The 26,854-nt window shown below is 36.8% G+C and overlaps 1 protein-coding gene across 1 annotated transcript in view; it reads left to right on the forward strand.

The window, feature by feature from the left end:
- The window catches only part of LOC121638315 (voltage-dependent T-type calcium channel subunit alpha-1I-like), a 275,523-nt gene that overhangs the window by 44,054 nt on the left and 204,615 nt on the right, over positions 1-26,854 (forward strand). The gene's annotated exons all lie outside the window — the stretch shown is intronic.

Here is a 26,854-nt window from a genome sequence, read left to right on the forward strand (position 1 = left end):
TACATAAAAAAATACTAATGACATTAAATCAATATTTTTTCTAACCTTTGGCATATCCAAGATTCACAGGTGCCGTCATGTAGTACATGTAATAGTAGAGGCAGTAAATTTTTTTCCATCCATCCGTTATCGCTGGAGCGGGGAAGCTGGAGCCTAACCCAGCATTTAGCAGGTGAGAAGCAGGGTACACCTAGGACAGGTCGCCAGTCCACCGCAGCTACAACACAGAGAGACAAACAACCATTCACACTTGCTCCTAGGGAGAATTTAGAGTGATCACTTAACCTAACATGGATGTTTTTGGATGGTGGGAGGAAGCCTGAGTACCCGGACAGAACCCACGCATACACAGAGACAACATGCAAACTCAGAGTTTGGGTATTAAAATTGAGAAGGGCACAAGGGTTAATATTTTGGGGTCCAAAAATGCACAAACATAATCTTGCACCTGAGTTCTCCAGACCCAAGATCACTGCTATAACCACAAGTCCACCACTACCCCAAATATTTAGGTTCCACCAAGATTAACCTCTACAATATTTGGAAAGCAGATAGTCGTGGAAGATTAAATAATATTTGGTGTATCTAGATTTTTTTTTCCATATTTGTGCAGATAAAGTAAAAAGAAGCTTCTATTATACAAGCAGTAGCACATTTACCAGATGACTGTATTGCATTTTATTACTTTCCTGAGAGGAGATGCTCAGCTTAGTTAATGGAAATCAGCAGCATTATGAGCTCATTCTCTATGTATCATCAGCGATACACAGATACACCATTTATTTTTTCTGATAATAGTCTGATCAATCTATACTTATCTGCCATTGCTGTGGAGCTGCAAAGTTCAATCTGAAACACTCCCTGTGTAAACGAAACATATGAGGCCAGAGTTGTTCATTCTCCTCAGTTTTACAATAGAAGAATATAGAATAGAACTTTATTGTCATTGCAACAAAAAGTGCAATGAAATTACTAAGTCCTCCAGTCAATGCAAAACAGAATAATAAACAGAATAAAACAGAATTACAACATAACTAACACAAAATACAATGTATCTACAACATAGTAAATAAGATAAACAAAGTAAGCTGCCAGAGCATAATGTATAATATAAAATATATAACACACAACATATAATATATAACATATAACACATAAGATATAAAATATAATATATACTGTATGATATAGCTATTGCGGCACCCCCTTTTTTTAATTAAAGCACAGGTATTTAGTGCAATATAAAGGACAAAAAACATGAAGTAACTTACTGAGGCACATGAGGTGGAATTATCAAGTAATTTAGCATTACAGATTACAGATAGCTGCCTCTTATATCTTTTATGTGTTTATTCATTCCCTGCCCACTAGGTGTGAAGAGGTTTTGCAGCTCTGCTGCCATGGTTTCTGTGTTTGTGGTCACATGAGTGCATGGTAACGTTTGATTGGCGAAACAGAGTCATGTGATAATTGTTACTATGTCTGATAAGTGAAACTGGCAGCATCACTCTGGCAAAAATAAAGATTCAAGATTCAAGATTCAAAATTCAAAGCGTTTATTGTCACATGCACAGTAAGGAAACAGGTTTCCCTGTACAGTGAAATTCTTACTTTGCCGTCCACACCGAATGCCATAAATATTCAAAATTATATAGAAAAGACTAATTTAAGAAGAGCATGCAAAAGAGTAAACATAAATATAAACTATAGGTAAAATATAAGTAAAGTAAAGTAATCTATGTACATAAACTGTGCAACATTCAGCATTGAATGATTAATTGTGCAAAAAAAGAACTGTCACGAGGTAGACAGTATGATACATGTGCAAATACTGATGTTGTCCTTGTGGGAGGCTGCACAGTCGTGGGTGAACAGGGTGTAGAGGATGGGACTGAGAACACACCCCTGTGGTGTGCCAACGTTTGTGATGATACTGGCTGAGGTTCTGTTCCCTATCCTGACAGACTGAGGCCTGCCAGTCAGAAAATCCAGAAGCCAGTCACAGAGGATGGGGTGTAGTCCGAGGGAGAACAGTTTGTGGGTGAGCTTGTGAGGGATGACCGTATTGAATGCAGAGCTGTAGTCAATAAAGAGCATCCTGATGTAGGAGTCTTTATTCTCCAGGTGTGAGAGGGAGATGTGCAGTGCAGCGGCGATGGCATCTGAGGTGGACCTGTTGGGCCGGTAGGCGTACTGCAGGGGGTCCAGTGTGACCGGTAGGCAGCTCTGAATGTGGGTCAGCATCACTCTCTCGAAGCACTTCATAATGATTGGAGTGAGTGCTACTGGCCTGTAGTCATTCAGGCAGGTGGTGGGGCACTTCTTGGGAAGAGGGACAATGGTGGTGGTCTTGAAGCAGGAGGGAACAGTTCTCTGGGTAAGGGAGAGGTTGAATATGGAGGTGAGAATGTCTGTCAGCTCGTTGGCACATGCTCTGAGGGCTTGTCCAGGGATGTTGTCTGGCCCCGCCGCTTTGCGTGGGTTGATCCTCCTCAGGGCTTTGTTTACCTGGGCTGGTGAGACAACTGGTGAGGGGGAGGGGGGTGTGGAGGTCCAGGTGTCTGTGTCCCTCCTCTCTGTGTGGGGGGAGGAGGTCTCAAAGCGGGTGTAGAATGTGTTGAGGTCATCAGGCAGGCTGATTAAATAAAAGAAAAGAAAACAGAGATGAGTCAAGTAAATTGTAAAGTAAAAGTAATGATAAGGTGTAGTAAAAGTTACTCAAGTAAATGTAACTTCTTAACACCCACCAGTTGTGATTTGAGAGGTAACATGCTGGAAAAAGAGCAGTGGTTGTATTTCTAAGCCCAGAGACTTTCTAGTTAAATAAGCTCTTCACCAGTCTCAAATGACAAAAGGGTTCATTACTTTGCATTCTGAAATCTATTGTTTGAAGACATACAGTACCAATGGAAACACCAATGTCTGTGAAAATGTAGTGAGAAACTCCTTAAGGAAGAAAAAGACAGACATTGTTCTGTTTGTTGATAAATTTAACTTTTCTCCCTCCGTTGGCGCCTAATTTCCTGCAAAGTTGGTAGGTTATAGTCTCTAGGCAGTTCCAGATTAATTGAATTTCCTGCTGAGGCATTGTAACATTCATCCAACATGGTTTTAAAAGCACATAAAGACACTGTAAGAAAAGTAGAGAGATTGGGGAAAGAACTTCGATAGAAATTATATTTCTACTTTGTTGCACAGTAGTCGCTAAAGTGCTATATTTATTTTTGCTTACCAGTAACTTCACTCACTTCACTGCAAATCTAAAGAAAATGTGATCCAGTCAATTTAATTAATTAATGTTGATTAATTGCCTTTTAATCACATAACAATACAGCATTTGCCCCAAAAAAGCAACATTGAATTTTAATGTAAATGGATTTTAGCGGACCACTGAATCAAATAATAAACACAGACATTAGTATTGCAAACTCAAGCTCTAGGAATGTCTGAGAAAATGTATTTAATATTCATTGATAGTTTCAGTCTGGTCATGAAGCAGAGGTAAATGTCTCCTGCTATGACTGCAGTCGTAAGCACTAATAAACAGGGGAGGAGCAGAAGCACTGCTCATTGAGAAGACATAAACGTGCTTTCACATCAGTTTCCAAAAGTCTCCAATAACATCAGAAAAAGTCCCTTTAAAATAGATTCACTAGAAAGGGATTCTGAAAACTCACTAAATATAGCGCCAACATTGTCAAATTAGCAACACTGGTTTATACGAGGGGCCTTTTGACACATTATTCAGAATTACCCTCTCACAGAAACGTGAAATTTAAGTCACATTATACTGACACCTCTCATACGTCATACTGCAATCATTCACACATTATAGTAAAACCTCTCATACACTATGCTGAAATGCTCTCGTATACTATACTGAAACTGCCGCTTATACACTATATATATATATAATATATATATATATATACTCTTATATATGTACTAGAGACAAAAAAGCACTGTTAACTGTTGCTTGAAAGTGGCCTTGAAACTGAAGACCGTGTAAATGCTGCCTCACCAGTTACCATAATGTCTTACAGCTGCTTATTATTACAGTAATGACTAAAACAATATCTTTTCATGTTAGTCAGCAAATTAATCACTCAACTAATAGTTGTATTATTTCCCACCGCATCTCCATGTATTCATCCTCTCTTGTATGCACCAGTTAAAACAAGTATAAGATTTCTTCACTTTGTCTGTTCCTCCCTCTGTCATGGTTTCCCCATGGTTTTCTCTCACTTTCTGCCTCTGTCTTCTCCTCACCTCAGTGCTCTGTGAGCTGTCAGCTCCCATAGAGTGGGTGTGCTTCACACTTACATAAAACCAGCATGTTACACAATTTAAATGCTCTCTGCATCTGTGCATGTGTTCATGCATGTTGCCTGTAAGTGGGCTGAGAGGCTAAAAGTCTTGATAGAGTCAAATATAGAAGGAAGCAGCTGATGATATCATTGCATGTGAAAGCGTGGGTTTGTGTTGGCGTCCAGTTCTTTGTATGTCTGTGGTATCACATTCACTGTGTCATTCAGTGTGTATGTATCTCTGCTTCTATCTTTACTTTACACCTAAACACTATGAAGCCTATTTAACTATCTATAGAGCACAAGTGTTAATGCTTATATCAGTGCGGCTGTTTTATAATAAACACTATTAGAATGGAGCGGCACAGCTTTCCCTCTCAGCTGATTATTACACTCTTCAGGACTGCATGGGTGAAGAACAACAATCACTCATTCTCCCCATTCAGGTGTGGGAGAGACAACTTTTTTTTTATTGTAATCCTTTGACTGACTCCTTTCTTACTTATTGAGTTGTCTTTCCTCTGGCTCTCTCCCTTTTGTTTTTCTGTTGCCTTGTTTCCTTTCCTTTTCTTACCTGTCTGCCTTTGTTTTTGATTCTTTCCCAGTTTTTGTTTTCTAACAAAGGTGTAACTCTAGCTGACTTACCTTAACTCCAACTCATACTTCTATTTTTGTTTAATATTTCCATTCATTTGATTTCTTTCTAATTTTGCTGCCTCAATTTAGGTATGTAATTTAAGCAGATTTGCCCAATTCTCTCCCTTTCTTTCCCCGTTCTTGCTTGTTTGTTGCTTGCTGGTATATTCCGTAAATATTCCCAGAACAATATAAACATTATATTTTAGTTTTGCATAATAGGCAAATTAAACTGATTTATTTAAGAAAAGAAAAAGAGACATGCAAAGATGAAATTTGCACTGAAATGAATGATGATACTTGACTGAGATGTTCATACAGCAGTGGTGCGGGATTTAACAGCATAAGGAAGACAGAGGAACTCAGCACTGAAAATTTTAGAAGGGAAACATTTATCTTTAGGGGCTGTAGTGATTTTGCCTAAAAGTCAAGCTCAAGAATAAGTGACACAATGCTGGGTTGGGTACCTGGATATGAATAACAATGGATGATAACTTTACCCTGTGGTATTCCTGTTTTACTACATATAGTGTTCAGAGTCGGATCAAGAAAATTTTATATGGATTAGCCAAAGGTTGTTGCAGGGTTGCATGAAAAATATTTATATATATATATATATATACTACTGGGCAGACCACTCTGAGACCTGTGTTTGCAGTCTTACAGTAAAAGGTGCAGCCTGGTTTTGAATATGTTTAGTGAAGTATTCATGTTACAGTGGGAAAGGCTTCGATTTAATTTAGGTCCTTTTCAAAAGATAAGCCTATTAGAGATCTTTCTTGATTTGAATTTATTTAAAGGGATTATTTTTAAAGACAACAACAACATTTCAAACTCTTTGGCCTAATCTGATGGAGACTCTCACAGCTGAAATTTAACAAAAATCTTTCACATACATTCATGTCACAGGTTAGTCTGTGGTTTCACCTTTCAATAAATAGAAATAAAAACAATTCTGTATCCAAGCTGGATAACAAGGATTTCATAGCAGAGTTTGGCCTGAAAGAAACCAAAGCCTATGTATTTTAGCACTCTCAATGCATTATGGTGAGTCAGACTGAATCACTCTTTTGTTCAAGCTAGAATAATGTAGAAAACAGACAATAAACACATGCTGTGCAATTATTCTCATACACTTCTTTGACATGTATTGCCTGAATTGCATTGTACAGTTTTTCTAAAATAACAGCACAGATAAGTAATGTTTAATTAACAGTTTGGCATATGATCCAACGTCCTAATGCAAACTATCGTCATGATATGAAAATGCAACAGTCTGTCATTCAGCATGTGGAAAAAAGAGATGGTTGAGCTGACTAGATGATTAAAATCAAATCATTTTAAAACTGATTGTATATTGTTCTTTTTGTTTTGTAAGAATATATTATACCTGGACTAATGTTGAAATAGAACTTGAAGTTAATTATTATTATTATTATTATTATTATTATTATTATTATTATTATTATTATTATTATTATTATTATTATTATTATTATTATTATTATTATTTTAAGTGGGCAATTACAGTATTTGTCCATGTAACCATGATTCTGTCATGTCCAATTTTGTTAACATGTTAATATGGGACATGCATCTCATGCTCACACAGAGCTACATACTGCTACCTGCATTAAGTATTAAGTTCTTCCTCTCTCTGAATTAAGTTCTTCATCAAGGCAAGGCAATATTTGGATGGTATAAATATTGAAAGGTAAATGAAATAAGATTTCTGGGTGTGACAATAGATAATCAAATAACCTGGAAAATGACCTGTCCGGGGTGTACACTGCCTCTCACTTGCTAAATGCTGGGTTATACTGCAGCTTCCTCGCCACCCTTAATGAAGGAAGTATAGAGGATGGATGGATATCTTGAAAAAATTACATTAAGCAGTATTGCAGTATTAAACAGAGCAAGACAGGTTTTGGATAAAAGGGCACTACATATTCTTTACTGTTCACTAATTCTACGGTTTATTACTTACTGTGCAGAGAGTTGGGGAAGTAACTATAAAATAAGGGTATACTTATTAGTCGTACTCCAAAAGCGAGCAATACGCAACATTCATCAGGTGGGATATCAAGATCATACCCCTTCTCTATTTGAGTCTGAGTGTGGAATTAAAGAATGTATAAATTTGAAAGGATTTAAAAAGAATTATAAAGAAATGGTTTATCAAAAGTATGAAAATGAACACTGTGTTTAAACATGCTGTAATCAAAGTACTATGTTGTCTTATGGAGGGTTTATGTTTCTGTATTGTTAAACCAACAGAAGTGTTTGAAGGAAGCAGGGAAAACAAAGAAGAAAAATAAATGTAATTTCAGTTATGGAAAGGGGTAAGATTAAATAAGTTACTTTCTCCCACTCCTTTTCAAACCTAAAAAGCTGACACGGCTTGAGGTGTTATGCCCACCTACATTTGTTTATTTCCTGGTCTGCGTTTCATTTTTGTGTTTGTTTATTTATTGATTGACTTTTTATTTTATATGTTTGAAACAAAAAAAAAGAAAGTTTATTTATACAGTGTGTGCAGAATTATTAGGTAAATGAGTATTTTGATCACATCATCCTCTTTATGCATGTTGTTCTACTCCAACCGATACAGGCTTGAAAGCCTACTACCAGTTAAGCATATCAGGTGATGTGCATCTCTGTAATGAGAAGGGGTGTGGTCTAATGACATCAACACCCTATATCAGGTGTGCATAATTATTAGGCAACTTCCATTCCTTTGGCAAAATGGGTCAGAAGAGACTGACAGACTCTGAAAAGTCAAAAATAGTGAGATGTCTTGCAGAGGGATGCAGCACTCTTAAAATTGCCAAGCTTTTGAGGCGTGATCATCGAACAATCAAGCGTTTCATTCAAAATAGTCAACAGGGTCGCAAGAAGCGTATTGGAAAAACAAGGCTCAAAATAACTGACCATGAACTGAGGAAAATCAAGCGTGAAGCTGCCAAGATACCGTTGGCCACCAGTTTTGCCATATTTCAGAGCTGCAACATCACTGGAGTGCCAAGAAGCACAAGGTGTGCAATACTCAGGGACATGGCCAAGGTAAGGAAGGCTGAAAAACGACCACCACTGAACAAGACACACAAGATAAAACGTCAAGACTGGGCCAAGAAATATCATAAGACTGATTTTTCTAAGGTTTTATGGACTGATGAAATGAGAGTGAGTCTTGATGGGCCAGATGGATGGGCCCGTGGCTGGATTAGTACAAGGCAGAGAGCTCCACTCCGACTCCAGCAAGGTGGAGGTGGGATACTGGTATGGGCTGGTATCATCAAAGATGAGCTTGTGGGACCTTTTCGGGTTGAGGATGGAGTCAAGCTCAACTCCCAGTCCTACTGCCAGTTTCTGGAAGACACCTTCTTCAAGCAGTGGTACAGGAAGAAGTCAGCATCGTTCAAGAAAAACATGATTTTTTGATGCTCCATCACACGCATCCAAGTATTCCACTGCGTGGCTGGCCAGAAAAGGTCTAAAAGAAGAAAAAAATAATTACATGGCCTCCTTGTTCACCTGATCTTAACCCCATAGAGAACCTGTGGTCCCTCATCAAATGTGAGATCTACAGGGAGGGAAAACAGTACACCTCTCTGAACAGTGTCTGGGAGGCTGTGGTTGCTGCTGCACGCAATGTTGATCGTGAGCAGATCAAGATACTGACAGAATCTATGGATGGCAGGCTTTTGAGTGTCCTCGCAAAGAAAGGTGGTTATATTGGTCACTGATTTGTTTTTGTTTTGTTTTTGAATGCCAGAAATGTATATGTGTAAATTTTGAGTTGTTATATTGGTTTCCCTGGTGAAAATAAATAAGTGAAATGGGTATATATTTGGTTTTTGTTAAGTTGCCTAATAATTATGCACAGTAATAGTCACCTGCACACACAGATATCCTCCTAAGATACTAAAACTAAAAAAGCCCCACTCCAACTTCCAAAAATATTCAGCTTTGATATTTATGAGTCTTTTGTGTTCATTGTGAACTTAGTTGTTGTTCTATAATAAAATTAATCCTCAAAAATACAACTTGCCTAATAATTCTGCCCACCCTGTATAGTGCATGTGAACATACATCGTGCGTTTGGTGAAAGTTTGTTATTATATATATATAATAACTAATAAGTTATATTATATTACAAAATTGTCCCCTCGCCCTTCATCCATCCAAGCTTGGGTCCTCTACCCAAGTTTAGGCCTGCAAGCTTCTGGATTATATATATATATATATATATATGTGTATATATAATTTTCATTTATTTGCAGCATAACAACTAAATGCTGCTCCTCCGTATTTAGCCTGAAGTCTGGCTGATCTGACTCGGTTTATATTTTGTATTTATAGTCTCTGAACATATGTATTCTGGCCCTAAACCATTCTGGGATTTGTGGACTATTACTTAAAACTCTAGCAGCAAGATTCTGAATGAGCTGCAGATGGTTAATGATCTTTCTGGGAAGTCCTGTTTAAAAACCATTGCAGTAATTCAGTCTACTGGATGAACTCATGGATGAGTTTCTCATTGCCTTTTTGGGGGACAAAATTTTAATTTTCAGTTGATATTTTTGAACACTACAACAGCATAAGTTAAACTCTTTAATATTTATTAAAATCTCAGAACATTTAACATCATGATTCATGTGATTGTTTTGAGTATAGGCAACTTAAGTTTTGGCAAAGCCTATAATAACATGTTTGCATATATTATTTCTAACATTTTTTAGTTATATAGAAAAACAATAATTACAAAAGATTTTTACTTTATATTTAATTTTATATTTAATATATATTTATTTATATTTATTTTTAATATAAATATATATTTATTGTAATATTTATATTTATATTTTTAATTATGCTGCACAGACTACTAATTGCACTCAAATTGAAACGAACTCTTGTGCTGCCTCCCCACAGCTTATGCAATGTTTCAATATTTGTTTTCAGTCATTGTTGCATTCATTTTTCACCAATTTCTTATATCTTCTCCAGGTCATCCCAAAGATTTTCTCTTTTTTTCTTTTTTTCCCTCTATTTTTTTGTTCTTTTTTTTTTCTTGTGCCAATGGGAACTTTTTTATGTATAAGGTTAATAACCTGATTATTCTTTTTTTATTATTTATTATATTATTTTTTATCATTTATTTTTAATTAAATCATTTAAATTATATTGCTGCAACTGACTGGAGGGGACAGAAAAAAAGGAGACGAGTGAACAGAAATGAAAAAGAGAGTAGAGGAAAAAAAAGAGAATGCAAAGATACACCAGACAGAAGGCCATGGTCCTTTAATCCACACAGAAACCACGGACAACCAACTACTACATCTGTACCTAAACAAATTAGAGAATTTCCTGTGGCTTTTAAAACAAATCTGACTATCATCAGGAGCACCTATAAGAGACAAAGAGCTGAAGAAAAAATAAGAATGTATCACAGCAAAAACCAGGGTACCAGAAACACACACACACACACACAAAGAAAAAAATAAACAAAAGTAGCTATTAGCATAAAAACCAACTGTAAACACAGACTGTGTCAACATGCAGAATAAGTAATGAGGAGTGATCAGAGATGAGTGTGATTGTGCAAACACGACCACGCGTCTACGAAGGCTTGAGGCAGACTAGGGTGGCCTCGAGACCCGGGCGATCAGCAGCAACCCCAGAGCACAAACCCCAGCCACACCACTACAAAGATGATCCCATTGACCCCATGTGGAGGTCAATCCATGTGTGGAAATGATGTCTCCTGCTCTCTGAACCACTCTTTCACAATTTATGCCAATGAATCCTGGCATCATCATCTTGGAATGTGGCCTCTCCATCACTGAAGAAAAATGATGGAATGACCTGGTCATTTAAATTAGTTAAATTTATGAAATGGAATGGTATTTATAATCAATTTTTGAAATGTGTTATTTCTCTTTTTAGAAATCGCATTTGAAAATACATTTACAAATCACAGTATTTAATAATGAATTAGTATTTCAATATGCAGTTCTTCTTTAATATTTGTATGAATTAACTGTTGAATTTGAAGTTCTATTTAGCAGCCTATATTTTTATTTCACAATTAATTACTCATCAACAATGCATCAGTTAAGAATAAATATCTTGTTGCAGCTAAAAGGCAGCCTATTTGCTTAGTTAAATCCAGCTGGTGACTTTTTTGGGCTAGGTGGTGTATGATGCCCATAACTAGGGGACAAATGGGTGGCAGCCGCTCACCACTGCTGGTCATTGGTCATCCTGGATGATAGTAGCCCCTGCATTGGCAGCAACTGGTCGTGTGACTGTGTTCCATGTTTGTGCCCCGAACATTGCCTAATTTTTAAACATCATTTAGTAGCTGCTGTAGCTATACCTACTCCATGCAAGTACATCTATCATCCTCTAGCAGCTGCTTTAGCAGTCTTTTAATATGCATGATGGATGAATTGTTTTTTTGAGATGGTGAAATAACTGGAGCTATACAGCTCACAATCCTGTCAATAAATGCTTTTAGAAATATTGCTCTATAGGTAAGCTCAGGTCCAAGTAGAGTGCATCCTCATAGAAATTTAAAGCACTGTTTTAATGTGGCTGAAAAATATCCTTATGGTAAACATTTTGTTTTATAGTAGTATAAAACATATAATTTTAGTTATGTTTAAGTAATTATGTGTTTTATGGTTGAAGTTGGTGTTTATATAGTAAATAGCATTAGTTTTGCCACCAACTATAGCTGCTGCTTTTAAATGTAATATCACTGATCATAATAAATATATTTTTAACTTATTTAATTGGAAACTGGGGATATTTGTGGTTGGATGAGAGCTACTTTGCAATGTGTTATACTGGTGTCAGTATGACACACTGATCCACTGTTAACTTTTTTTTTTTATTATTATTAGAAGTTTGAGGTTCCGAGTGAGCTGAAATGATGCTAAAAAAGTGACATAAAAGCATTGTAGGCCACCAACTTGTTGAAAAGCTGAAATATGAATTCAAGGGCATGACGTGTGAATCTAGAGTAAACAGTTCCAAGGTTTAGCTTAATAGCATTATGTTTATCTTAAAAAGATGCAAAAGAGAGAGAAATATCTGGTACTAAGAGCAAGAAATATGAAAGAGTCAAGCTACTAAAACAGAACAAGAACACTGTTTCTTTATTCATTCTTTCTGTACATCATTGATAGGTAAATTTGCATTGCTGCTGTCCCTAACTTCTTGTTCTCCTCCGTGCGACAATATATTGTTTTTCTTCCAGATCTAGCAATATAGTATGATGATTCTGATTATGTTGAAGGATAAAGCACTGCTTCAAAGCTGCAGAGAATCTGTTACAGGCCAGCTGTGTCAATATACCATTATCCATCTGTCAGCATGAGTATGAGGTGTGTGTGTTTGTATGTGTGTCTCTATGTTAGATCCTTTCTTTATAATCCCTTACCCCCCTTTGTCTCTTTACAGTTGTTTTTTCTTGTTTCATTTTCCCTATTATCTTTCTAATCCTACTCACATTTGCTGTCTTCACAGCGTACTTGTCTTTTCTTTGTCTCTGTGTCCAACTCTGTTTTACACCACGTGTCCCTCTCTCAGGAGTGCCATTCTTCTTTTTCTCCTCCGCTTCCTCACTCTACATTGTTCCCCTCTGCTGACATATAACTTCTATAAAGTGCCACAAACACAATACACACAAAAACCTATGCTTACAAGAAAATAAATACTTATGATTTTATAAAGCACACACACACAATCACACACTCAGGGTGCCCTATGTGATTCTGGGAATGAGTTATTTTGCCTCAGGCCTGCTCTTACTCACAAGATATCTGTTATATCACCCCCACGCATCCTCCCCTCTCTCCCATCCATCATCTCACACCCCTGCTTCTTTCACCTCCAATCTCTTTCTGTCTCTCACATACATACAAATTTCACGTCCACCGCTTCATCCTCTTTCATTACATCCATCTTACTCTAACGCTTCCCATGCTCTCAGTCTTTACATCATCAGCATTTCTTATTGTTCCACTGTCCCTGACCTTCCACACCATGTCTTTGGCAAATGATCTCCCACTTTCAAACAGTTTCCTTTGACTGTATGTGCTTATCTGTTCATTTGCCCATATTCAGATGCTGTGGATTCATTGGTAAAGCATGAGCAGCATCCCCTTCTGCACTCTGTGATTGATATGAAGTCAAAAGCTGATGGTAGTATTGTGTGCATGTGTGTAGGGACATAATCCAAGCCATTAGGAGCTCTGGTGAGGATGGTGACTCATTGATATGATGAGCTGTCATTTTGTTACAGCAAAGGATGGCTTGCTGAACAAGTGAGACATGCAGTAAATATGTTAGAGTACAATGGACTAATAATAATTAAAAATGTGATACTTTTAATAACCAGCCATTAGGTTTGTGATATTTCTTCATACTATAAATGTAATGTGGCCCTGGGGATGATATAAATTACGTGCCTGGTTATTTCATTGGCTAGCCTTCACATGTTGTACATAAGAACAAGCTCCAGAGAATGAAAGCTATTGCAATGATTTCATTTTTAATCTAGCACCACCACAGATGAGTTGACACAGAATTTTGTGCAAAATCTCATGGTTCCCCCAAGAATTTCTCTAAATCACTAGTGTGGATGACTATGTCCACCTGCCATTTTGGGTTTGAGCACAATGTGTCAACCATGGTGAGTGAAAGTGCTGGGAAGCCTAGGGAGGAAACTAAACTCTCCTGTTTGTGTGACACTTTTGTTACGTTTGTGTGAGCTGTGTTGCAACAGTCGGACTTTTTTGGATTCATGCATAATTTAAAAGGCTTTATATTTCTACTTATGGAGAACAAAAATTGTGCAATATACACAGATACTTCCGTTAAAACAGGCTGGTTTCTGTGCAACATCACATACTAAAAGTTTGTAATGAATACACAGGTTTTATAATGGCTATATTGAAATACACAGCTTTTTCTTCACTCACCTGTACCACATATTTAGTGATAAAAAAAATCCTGTTCAGTCAGTTTTGTAAAATCTCTAAACAATGCACTTTATGCCTGCATGCTAAATCTCTCTCAGCAACACATTTAAATACATTTTAAGTTCTTTTTTATAATTACTTTTATTTTAAAAATTATGGTTACAATTCTGGTTATTTAGGTTTGTGAGGCTCTGCTGCTTTTGGAGAATTGTCCTCCTTTGGATTTACATTTAATTCTATTCCATCAGATTTGAAAAGCAATTTCCCCACTGAGGGACTAATAAAGGTTTTCTTATTTTTATTCTTCTTTACTTGGACTTGAACGGCATGAAATGCATCTCCTCTCTGGCTATAATATATTCCACATTTATGGCTGTTCAACCAGCCGTAAACTTTTTGTTCATTTTGCTTGTTTTGTGTTAAATACATGGCAGACTCTTCTACTAGTTTTGATGACCACAATTAATATATTTTTCTCTTTTGCCTGATCTCCTTTAGAACAGCCTCCAGCTGCAGTTCAAACACACTTTGATGGCGCCTGCTCTTGTTTTCTGCTGACACGCCTCTGTGTTAGCTAATATATTCTCAAATGCTTCATCAGAAACAGATGCCGATAAGCATTACATTTCTTCATTCTATGCTCAGTTTGTGTGCTTCTACTGGCCTCTTAGACACTGCTGAACTTTTGGTGGAGACTTGGTCCCTGTCAGTTCACGTGAGGTCAAACCAGTGACATGCGGTGAAGTTTATGGTTGGTGAGGCACTGATTTACAATTCTAAGAACTGAAAAGAGCTTCTTATTTCACAATTCACTGAACAGCATGCAGCTAGTAATGCTTCATATCCTATCAGCATTTCTCTTTCAATTACACTCACACACCCACTGTTACTAACTCTTCAGTGAGAAAAGTAGCTACAGGCTGTTCTCAAAGTCGCTAGAAGTCGCTAAATGACATCATCTAATGTGCATAATAGCCTGGTACATGGAGGCTGCTGTGGGGAGGAATGTCATGGGAAAGGCAAAAATGGATGAAAAGACAAGCTAAAAATGTTTAAAAAGGCAAAACTAATAAAAATAAAACAAAGTCTTTGGTTAATATTTTCTTTTATTCTAGTTTATTTTTATTAAGTGTAGGTTGTTTTCTAACTAGGAGGCTGCAACATTTCACAACACTTGTTTTCTTCCACACTCTTCATTAATAGACATTAATATCTGACGGTAAGCCAGCGCGAAATCATCTTGCACCAGCTTTGAACATTTCATTTTTAGCTTGGTCATGAAACAGGTGATCATCTCCTGCTCTGAATGCAGCTACTACTGCTGGCAGAAGCCTCTTCTGATTGCTTTTGGACAGGAGAGGCCTGCGCAGCAGCACCCACTCCTCATTGGGAAGAATAAACTACTTTCATATACGTCAGTCTACAAAAGTGTCCAATACTGAAAAAGTTGCTAGATTTGTTGCTAGTCGCCTTTAAAAAACAAACAAAAAAAAAAAAGTCTCTAATTTGGCAACACTTACACACCGTGTTGGTGTGTGAGTGCGCTCCCTTGAGGTGAGGCAGAGTACTGTTTACCTCACCTGCTGACTTTTCTCTGCACTTTATTGTACGGAATATTTCTCTCACAAATACATAAAATACATTACACAGACTATAGAGAGTCATGGTGTATAAAAAATATTTCTGTAAAGTTCATATTGGCAATATGCTGAGGAACAGGAGACGGCACGTGTCATGCAACCCAGTTTGTACTGGATGTCACAGTCAGAGCTGAGGCACAGCTCGCCGGTGCCTCCGCCGGGGTTTCTGCACTGGATTTGATTGGGGAATACTCAAATTTGGCAGTTTTTACTTAATAAACTGTCAAAACGTGTTGGAGTCATACTGAAAATGCATTTTAACACAGATCAGTGGAAAATATTTATTTATTGTATGTTTTTTTCTTTATCATGACAGGTGAGGCACTGCCTCACCTGCCTCCCCTGACCACACGTCACTGGGTCAAACAGACACAAGACTTCAGCAGTCAAATTGCAAAAAATAAATGCATAAAAATAAATAAAAGAAACTCTTGAAATGGTGGGTTGGTTTCAGTTTCCGTGATTCTTATTTGTTGTTATTTGTCATACTTGATGTCTGATCACAGGTCGCAGTTTTCAAACCAACACCCAGCTGAGGATCAGAGTCAGTCTGAGGGGAAGACTCATTGGTTCTCTGCCTTTAATATGCTTATTTTTTCACTTTTTTCACTGCTTATGTCCTTCTTTGAGCTCAGGTAAGTGAGGGATGAACACAGAATATGCAGACAGACATTTGAGGAGATAAAAGTCCTCCACCTAGACTTGACAAAGAAAGAAAAAAATAAATAAAAATTTGTTGCTCTCGCCAATTTGTTTTGTCACATATCCAGTCAAACTAGTCGCACTGAAGAGCTCTGGAAAAAAAAAAGTAAAAGGGCACATATATTAAAGTACAGGTCGCAGTTTGAAGAAAGGTGTATCATGGGAGGTCCCTCAGTAGAGCAGGCCTATAGCAGCATAATTAATGGAATGGCTCAGTCACCCAAGCCAGCCATTACTATAGAATCTATCAAAAGAAATGTTTTAAGCCTAATCTTGAAGTAGAATGTGTGTCTGCTTCCTGAACCCAAATTGGGAGAGAGTTCCTCAAGTAAGGACCCTTATAACTGAAGGTTTTTCCTCCTATTCTACTTTTAGAAATTTCAGAAACCAAAAGTAAGCGTGAAAGCTTTCCAAGGAGGAAAATAAGGAGCTACAAGACCTTTAAGATACAATGGAGTGTGGTCATTAATGGCTTTATATGTGAGGAGAGAGATTTTAAGGTCCATTCCAGATTCTGAAACCAGTGAAGAGAAGATAAAAATTCGTAGTACAGCTTTTTTGGACTGGCTGTAGGCTTTTTAGAGATTTTTTTTTTTTTTTTTTTTTGGGACAGCCCATTAAATAAGGAATTTCAGGAAAGTAAAATCTTCAAGAAACAAAGGAAGGACACGATTTTTTTTCTTTTTTTTTTTTCATCACTCTAAGACAGGATGTTCCTAACTTTGTAAATTTAGAGAAGTAGGTGATTTGGGACATTATTATACCAAGAAAACAGTGAAGTAATTTAAAGGTTGAAAGTGCTGTATATATATATATATCAGTAGAATCCATTCAATTTCTGCTTCTTAGCATATAATTGAGCAAAGTTTACAGAATGCTTATAATATAATTGGGAGGTTGGTTTGTTTTTGTTTAGTTGTCTAATAAATGTCATGACATTAAAAAAAAAACAAAAAACAAAAAAACAGCTTGGCCAAAACAAATTTCATATTGTACCCCTGACACACTGTTCACCTCCTACTTGTGTATGTTTGCACTTCACGTAATTGCTCTCTTGTATCTGTCAATCATTTAACCAAAGTAGTGAAAGAATAATTTATGGTCAGTAGTTCCTGTCTATCTGCAGACAGATAGTGGGACTTTACAGACAGACTGTGTTAGCAGGAGTCTACTGAGGGGTACAGCTGCATCGCCGTCTATTTTTACCAGCCATAGATCCTAGTGGTCTGATACTGTCACACTCTCATATTGAGACTAATGGAGAACAGACTGAGAGCAGCAGTGGTAGTAATTCAGACTATAGCACATAACAGAGGCTATTCAGACTGAGCAAATTTACAACAACAAGGAAATTAACACAATTAAACAGATGTTTTACGTTATATCCTTCAAACAAATTAAGGGTATGATGATTGTGTGTATCAATGCCTCGATTTAGATAGTCATAGAAGTTAGCCAGTTGTTGTTTACGAAGTCTAGCAAAAATCATACATTTGTGTACAATCAGTCAGGACTGAATGTTTCTCTCTTTTCAGAGGCACTTCAAACATAACTGCAAAAAGACATCAAACTCTGATGTGGAGTACCTGGGACAAAATTATTAGATTAAATGATAATAAATTTAAGATAAAGCATTATAATAAATTATATATTATAATTATATATTATTAGAATTATGTATAATTATTGTATTGTTTAAATTATAATTAAATTATAATAAATTTAATTATTATGTTTAGATCATTCCCTTCTTTGTAACATAGCCTGAACAAACACTTTTTTTAATAGTGTGATTGAACCTTAATTAAACTAAAAATTAAATATGTACTGAACCAATAAATGACTGGTGATCAGGGTGTACCCTGACTCTCACCTGGTATCTTACCTAGTATCTGGATGGATGGATGATGGATGGATGATGGATGGATGGATGGATGGATGGAAGGAGGGATGGAGGGATGAATGGATGGATACTGAAAGCTAGCTTTTTGTTTCATTCAGGACATTGTGTTACACACTGGGTAAAGTTATAGATATATATTTGTACACAAACTCTTACATACTTTACGTACAGCCTCAGAAATACCTCTGTCTTCTTGTTAAAACTGTTATCTTTTAAACTTTCATTGGTGAGAAGAATATTTTGTTCCTGTTTCTCCATTTGTTAGTGTTAATAGAATTATTAGAACATGGAAAATATAATAGTATGTGTGACTGCTGATCAAGATTTTATGTATTCAAAACTTTTTTTTCTTTTGACCAGACTGAGAAACCTAGATTTATTTTGATCATTGTGCATATTTCCCAGAGCACTACATCTACTGACTTTGGTCTCTCCTTTTTATTTAATCATACCAGTGGGTAGAAATGTTTTGGTTTGAGAAGTTTTCAAATTAATTTCATGACAGAATATGAACTAGCTATAGTGGTCTACAGCCCAAAAAGCTGCATTTTGACAGTGCAGCGGGCACAAAAATCTACTGCCATACAGATACGGCTTAACTTAATAATGCCACAAAATCCCCACCATATTTTGTGAATGATGACTTAGAAGCAACAGCACACTATGGATAACATCACACAAGTTTATAGACATAGATTGTGACCTTGGACAAACCCAATTGTTACATGTTTTTTGGTAAGACTGGCCTGTCTTGTGCACTATGCTTCCCAACCAACACTTTCCTTTTTCTTTTGTCTTTTTTTCTTTTTTAATGGACTCTGTAAAACCAATTGACCACTTGTTTGACATGTCAGCATCCTGTTTCGAAGATGAGGATGAACCAGTGAAACAGTCTGTCAGATGCAGTATTGTACAACTATTTCACAAGTTCGGTGAGCAAAAGAGCAAGAAAGTGAACATTAGGTGTGTTCCAGTAAAGCTGCTTTGGCCACTGGTGACAGGTTTCTGTTGTGCTGGAAATGATGATCAGCAGTGATATTTAAAAATGTGGACATTGAGTTGTTTTTTACACAATAAATGAATAAAGTGGTCGAACGATTACTTGGAGCAAGCGCAAACTCAAATACACCTGCAGGAGCAACACTCACATCCAAGTACATGGCCTAGCTTAAAATGGACACAGACATGCTAAAATGGTCCTGCTGAAAAGTTGAACAAGGAAATGAATAATTCAACAGGCTCTTAACCAGTCACCCTGTTCATACAGCTCTCATTCAGTGTGGAAGCCTACATGTTTGCCCCCTGCAAGATTCGGAGCAGGCTGGTGCTTTACAGCACCATCCTGCTGTAATTATCATGGTACTACAGCCTGATATTAGCAGATATTTATATCTCATATTAAGAGATTTTTTTCCCTGCTCTTGTGTATATACAGTATAGTGTCTTACTTTTCCATCTTCTTTATTCCTCTTAACAAAGTAGGAATTGTTAATTACTTCTGTACTTCTGCACCCTATATTGATGGAAATCAATGCAGAGAACTATGTTGATCAATCTTAAAAGAAGACAGATGAAATTAGTGACATTGATCATCTCTTTACATTGTGCCATACTGCAAGAAACCTTATGCCCTGGCATTCATGTGGATCTTACCAATTATCTGAACATTATCGTAAGCAGGCCCAACCACCCATGACAGTGATATTGCTCAAAATCAGTGGTCGGCAACTGGTGGCCCGCGTAGCTAAACTGGCCCGCCACCAATTATATCTGGCCCAGATTAAATTGATTACAATAAATAAATAAAAAAAAAACACATTGCAAGAGTTGTGTCAGTGTGACCTGTCTGGGGTGCACCCTGCCTCTCACCTGCTAAAATGTTGGGTTAGGCTCCAGCTTCTCCGCAAACCTTAATGGACAAAGCGGTACAGATAATGAATGAATGAATTTGACCTGTCATTCAGTTGATCTGAAAAAATTTGGCCCCAGGCAAAATGTAGTTGCCAACCCCTGCCCTAAATGTTCTGACTTTCCCAAGAAAAAGAGGGAGAGAATAGCCATGCAATCACGCAATCTTTCTGGGTTATACTTCGAGTAATTTAGGGGGAAGTGTGATCACTGTGCATAGCACGATATATAAGAGGCACAGGGTAAAGGCTGATAGGGAGAGTTGCAACAGGGGTGCAGGTGATCCATGAAGCGCAGCTTGGTAAATTGGATTTCTGTTTTTGTGTGTATCTGTAATTATCTGTGTGGGTCCACAAGTTTGCCACTAAGGTGTAAAATTGTGAAATGACCTGAACAGAGCATGTGTGTATATTCAAGGTAAAAGTGAAGCCGATGAAAAAATGAACTCTGACTTGCAGATAGTATGTCTTTGCAAAGGAATGAGTGAATGTGAAGAGATGACAAAACATTCAAAGATATTTGTCTGTCTAGATCACCAAAAGATTTATTTATTTATTTATTTATTTAAAGGACATTGATTTTTATTCATGTTGCTGCTTTTGAAAACAGAAATTTTACCAACATGCTATAGTTGAATGTACAGCAGCTTCATTTACAATAAATTAACACAAATTTCCAGACACAGCCTGTGAAATAATGCCTAACAAATTTAGAATTACTCTGAAGGCAAAAATATTCTGAATGCAGATTATCAAAGACAAAAAAAAAAAAAATGTTTATTAAATTTAAAAAATTAATCCACATTTTGCACAACAACAAACAGCCATATGTTCCACAATACTTGGTCTTGAAAACCTTGTCATTACACCTTATCAGAGTTTTTGCATAGTGTAAATCATCAACCTAATAGTTCAGCATATTTAGTTAAAAATGTCTTCTCCCAAAATGAATTTCACCAATGAGAAACTCATTTAAATAAGTTATGTATATATACATATATATATATATATATATATATAATTTTTTATATATTTTTTTTCATTACAATTAAGTCTCACTTTTAATAACCACAAAATGTAACAATATCTTTGTTTCGTGTAGTTTCTCTACCAGTTAACAACTTTTAAGTCTCCTTTTTATTCCAAAAAAATTGCATTTATAGATTTTTTTTATCACTATTTCATTTTTGTCTCTCTCCCTCCTTGCTGCGCAGTGGCAGTAAATAACATCACAAATTAATTTCCTCTCAGACCTCGTTGGCCTCCTTCACTGTCTCTACCAGGCCTGTGGGATCACTTTCCAATCAATTAAAGGCTAACTCTGTTAGCTGTCATGTTTGGAGCATAAGGGTATTTCTTCGGCTTATGAAAATGTCAGCTCACCTTTAGGAATTGTCATCTCCAATGATATCTGCACACTTTGGTGTCATGAAAAAGAGCAGAGCACATGAAAAACAGCAGATATTAAGAAAATTAAGAATGTGAAAACAACTAATTATAATTCAAGCTAAACAGATATGATAAAAGCCCGAAACTTTCAACAGTAAAGCTTTGTTCCTGGTCAGTGGACGCGTGCTGCTGGGTTGGCGCACTGTGCACAAAACTGAAAATAAATGCTTCACAACCCCAAGACATTATTTGAATGCTTTAACATTAATTTCTCACACCTCTACAGAGCATCAGATCTTAAAGTGCTAATTTATTCAAATTAAAGTAAATTAACTATCAAACGTCACAAAATAAGAAAACTAGCAAGAAGTCCAGCTTAAGACCCACAAAAGTCCTCAGCTAAAATTGTATGAACACATTATATGACACAACCCTTTAATAGTGGTATTGAAGTCTGTTTTCCTCTCAAGTGTTTATGCAGGTCGAAACAGTTTACATTTACATATGAAGCATATGTGAAGGGACAGAGTAAGCGATGAGACCAGAGTCAAGATAAGATTGTCTTTTACTAGCTGGAGAGATCTGACAGTTGAGGTAGGACACAAGATAGAAGCAGAATTAACCATCAACAGGGGGCGCATCACTGAGAACATAGGCAAAAGTTCGGTATTGCGTCTTTCAAGACCATTCCTGTGTGTCTCTAGACTCGGAAATCAAAACATTACCAACCCCCCAACACTGTCAACTCAGCATCAAGAAGATGATACGTAAGAATACCCCACCCCCACTTCCAGCACAACCTCCGTATATGAGACTTTCTCAGCAGCACGTTCATGTGGTGGAACTTTTTCTACTAAAATTACATAGAATAGAGGAGAGGTTTTTTTTTTTTGTTTGTTTGTTCTTTTGTTTGTTTGTTTGTTTGGCCCTCTCCCTTTTGCTTTTGTGCCCTTATACAGCTTGCTTGGCCACTTTGCCCAAGAACCACCTATGAGCATACCTGCACATCTGCACATACCACCCTCCTTGTACCTTAAACACAATTTAGTCAGGTGAAATGTTTTCGATGCTTGACTTCTGGCTTAGTTAATCTGTTACCAGAAGGGCACAGAAGCAGACACACTTGCTTGGGACACTTGGGAGACTTTTTTAAAGTAAAATGGACAAAGAAAGAAATTTACCCATGTCCTTAAACCACCCATGTAGCTCCATCAAATTCTGCCCAATACTCATCAACACCTACAGAGTTGGCATGTCTACACACATGCTCACACACTCACATGCTCAGAAGTTTGCCATGAGCATGAGACACCTCTGCTGCCAGTAACAAAGTCAAAACACTTTGAACAAATCAATGAAACTTTAACTGGTAGTACTGGCTCTGTGAATAGCGCAAGTCCAGAGGCCATCATACATGTTTTTTCATCTACAAGGGGGGATGTTTCTGAGGTAAAGATCTGCACAGGCGTAAGGAAATGATGTACTCTTCATCGCTTCGTGGCTTCTGGAGATAAACAGCTCTTGGTGCTCAGAAGAGATGCTGAGCAGAGTCTGTTCTGTCAGTATCCAATTGCTGCTGTTTATGGATAGAATCCAGATGGCTTAAATCCAGATTAAAAACATGCCGTGGTTATTGGCAATAAGAGATGTGACCAGCAACAGATATATTCAATAACAGGCACTAAACCTGCCACAAATGCAGTGAGTTAGCTCTGTGTTTGGATGAAAAAAGAACATTTTGTTCCCATGGGGCACATCTTATTAATTAGATTGGTCTACCAGTCTACACACTCAACAATATATGCATCATCCATCAACCAATATACTGGAAACTGCTTCAAAAAGGTGTATTTAGGCACACAGGATTTTTCCATTTGAGAGTGAACCTTTTGTATACAAGGTATAATTTTCTTAGGGCATGAATGTGCTTCTAACTACACCAGCAACACTGTTTCTAAAGTGCTACAACCTTCCTGTGATTTGGATAATTAATGCTTTAAATCTCAAGTCTCAATAACAATGAAAAATCAGTTGTTGAGAATCTAAAAAAAAAAAAAAAGAAAAATGCTGGGAGAACAAATCAAGTTAAACAAGTCAACTTAAGTTGATCTAATGGCTTTTCCATTCCCAGTCTCTAAATAAAGCTAAATCCAGAACACATCTAAATGCCATGTTAAAGCGTATTCGATCTTTCCTGTTTTCCCCACAAAACATTAGTGCCTTGCTCTACCAGTGAAGCTCCACAAGGAATAGAACTTCTAGCTGTTAATCCACCTGCTTTGCTCACCTCTTTCTTCAGTGGCTTAAAAATTGTTTTCTCTACTGAGCGAGTGTGCATGCTCATTGTGAACAGGATTACACTCCAGTTTGTCAGCTCCTTTCTGTATGGGAAAGTCGATGAGCATAAGGCTTGCTTTGTTAGCTGAAGGAAATGTCAATGGGGGATAGTCGGGGCAGAACTGAGTTCTCGTGGATCTGCTTAAAACCTGTGATCTGAGTTAGCCAATATCATTATAATCCTGCCATGTTTGCTTTTTAGTGCCTGGACTTGGATATGTGTGCATTTTTTTATTGCTATGTTATCTATTTTGATGCACTCTGAGCACTTTGTGTTGCCTTCAGCATGACAAGCGCTTTATAAATAAAGTTTGATTTGATTTGTCAGTGGCTGTGTTGCTATGATAATAAGTGTGTATGAGTTTATTCTTATCTGTCATATGTACCTGTTTCCAAGTGAGGCTATATGGCCCATTAAGCCTTCAGTATGAATTGTTAATGAGATTCACTGTAGCCAATAGTTTAAAGCGTTTGGCTATGTCAACGTCACTTTGAATTTTTTTTTTTTTATGTGGCCATTTCTTTGTAATTTCTTTTCAGCTTAAGCAGCTCACTTTGCCATGATGCCTAGTTAGCCCTACACACACTGTTATGTTGTTGAATAGTATTTATGCCCACTCATCACTTTAATATGTGCCCTGTTTTGTCCTTTCCATATCAGTGTGTCTGTCCTGTCCAAGGATAACTTTAGCTTTCTTGAGTTTACAACTAACTAGTGCAATGAATTTGTTTAATCTGTGAGTAGACCGGGTGGTCTCAGGTGCAGCAATGACTGTGGTAAATTCAAAGTTGTGTACATGTTTACTGTTTTCTTGCATGTGCCTTTTAAGGCCCGTTTTTTTTTTTTTTTTTTTTTAATCCCAATCCCCTCTAGCAGCTATCAAACAAAGCTTGTTCTACAATTTAAAAATTCAGAGGTTTTTCCTTTCATACACACAACTGTTTGTCCATTCAGAGATGCTGTACTACAAATTGTCGCACAAATATGGCAGCTATGTGGACCCACAGCTATTAGACATAAATTACTTTTTCTAAGAGCATAAAAACATCACAGTTATTTCAGTAAAGTAATTAGACACCAATAGTAACACAGTTTCCAATGATACATTTGTCATTTAGCTTTGATTTTGTTTCATGCTGCACCTTTTATTAATTTAATTACCAAATAATCTCATAAAAATATAATCAATATTTAAAATATTGGTATGTGACTCTCTCTTTTAGACTCCTGGTCAGGTATGTCATTTCAGATAATTATGGTTTGGGAAACTTGATGATACAAACCTGATCTACAACTTTGTGTCAAAACCAGTTACATCTCTTTACCTGTCAGAATGTAAATTTTTACATCATTTGCCATCATATGCTAATGTTTGAGTGCATTTAACTAGCAGATTAAAGTTTAAATAAGAGTATATTATTTTTGTGTTAATCTGAATGTTTCCTGAAGCACCCAGAATTTCAATTCTGTTCAGACTTCAGGTCAGTGTCAAGTGGTTATGATGAAAGAAGCTTACATTTTCAAAATAGTTTTTTTTTAAAGCTACGTTGATTGTTCTTGCAGGGCTGGATCCATGAATGAAATGTACTGTATATACATACATTAGGGGTGGTATGTTAAAACGTTAGTTATGATTAGTTAATAAAAAAAAAATTAACATGTTGTAAAAACACATTTTATCACAGTTTGTATTCCAAACAATGCATAACGTTTGTCAGTGCATGAGTTCCGGTACACCGATTAAAATTGAGACATAGATCAGAGCTCAGCTAAATCAATGTTGCCAATTAAACTACTTTGGCTAATATTTAGGAAGTTTTCAGACCCATCTAGAGACTATTTCAAAGAAGTGACTAGGGACAAATGTAGCAACTTTTTCTGGTGTTATTGGAGACTTTTGGAAACTGATAAAAAAGCATGTTTACTTCTTCTCAATGAGCAGCTTCCACCCCTCCCCCAGCCATTAGCGCTCACAGCTGCAGTCAGAGCAGGAGATGTTCACCTCTGTTTCATGACCAGACTGAAAATAAAACGTGCAAAGCTGCTGCTGGTTGATCCCGCCCAGGCTTACAGTCAGATGATAATGCCTATTAATGAAGAGTGTGGATGAAAACATTTAAAAAGTTAAAAGTGCTGTAACATGTTGTAGACTCTTAATCAGAGAACAGCTGGAGCTGCTAAAGTCCTTAAAATGACACTTTAACTTTTGGTCTGTTCATTTTGGGCCAGGTATATTTTTTATTTCTTTTGCTTCTGTTTTAAATTGAAATGCAATAAAATGCATTTTTTTCCTGATTTTACTTGAGCTTGAATTTACAATATTCAGATGTCAACTAAAATCCATTTAAATAAAAAAAATGTTGCTTTGTGAGACATGAGACATGAGAGAGAGAGTGTAAGTACCACCAGTGGTACATGTACCACAGTTTGAGAACTATGGCACTATAGGTTTATTGGTAACCTCACAGTTACCAATAAATGCATTACACCCTTTAACACATTGCTCAGGACCTCTTAAAAACATTTATATAAAAGTAAATCTAAGTAATTAGTCTAGTCCATGTTTGCAAATGTGTTGTGTTCTTCTGCTTGTACAGAACAAGAGGTAAACATTTTTTTTACAACCATGTCTGTTGTCCTGGTGTAATTAGGTGCATAATTCAACATTGTGATTCAGTAACATGGGCTATTAGTTCAGTGTCAGCTGCGAACACAGTGATGTTCAGTGCTGTGATGTTCCTGAAAATTAGTTATTCATTTTTTTTCAGGCCACTGGCAGCAGTGATAATGTGAATGTGTGGATGGTTTCTCCTTGTAATTTAAATGAATACTTTCACATTGTCAGTTAAAATCTGCTGCCATTTGTTTTAAATAGATTAACGATGCTGAAGGAACACAGTGGTTTCTAATCATAACTGGTATGAGGTGGGGTGGGGGTGTGTGGGTGGAGAGGGGGCTGTGCTAAAAATCACTTTGTTCTTATTATCTCTGACAGATTAATAGGAGCCATGGCCCATCATATATTGTGTCTTTAGTTAA

The sequence above is a fragment of the Melanotaenia boesemani genome, chromosome 4, assembly GCF_017639745.1.
Source record: "Melanotaenia boesemani isolate fMelBoe1 chromosome 4, fMelBoe1.pri, whole genome shotgun sequence".
NCBI classification, from domain to species: domain Eukaryota; kingdom Metazoa; phylum Chordata; class Actinopteri; order Atheriniformes; family Melanotaeniidae; genus Melanotaenia; species Melanotaenia boesemani.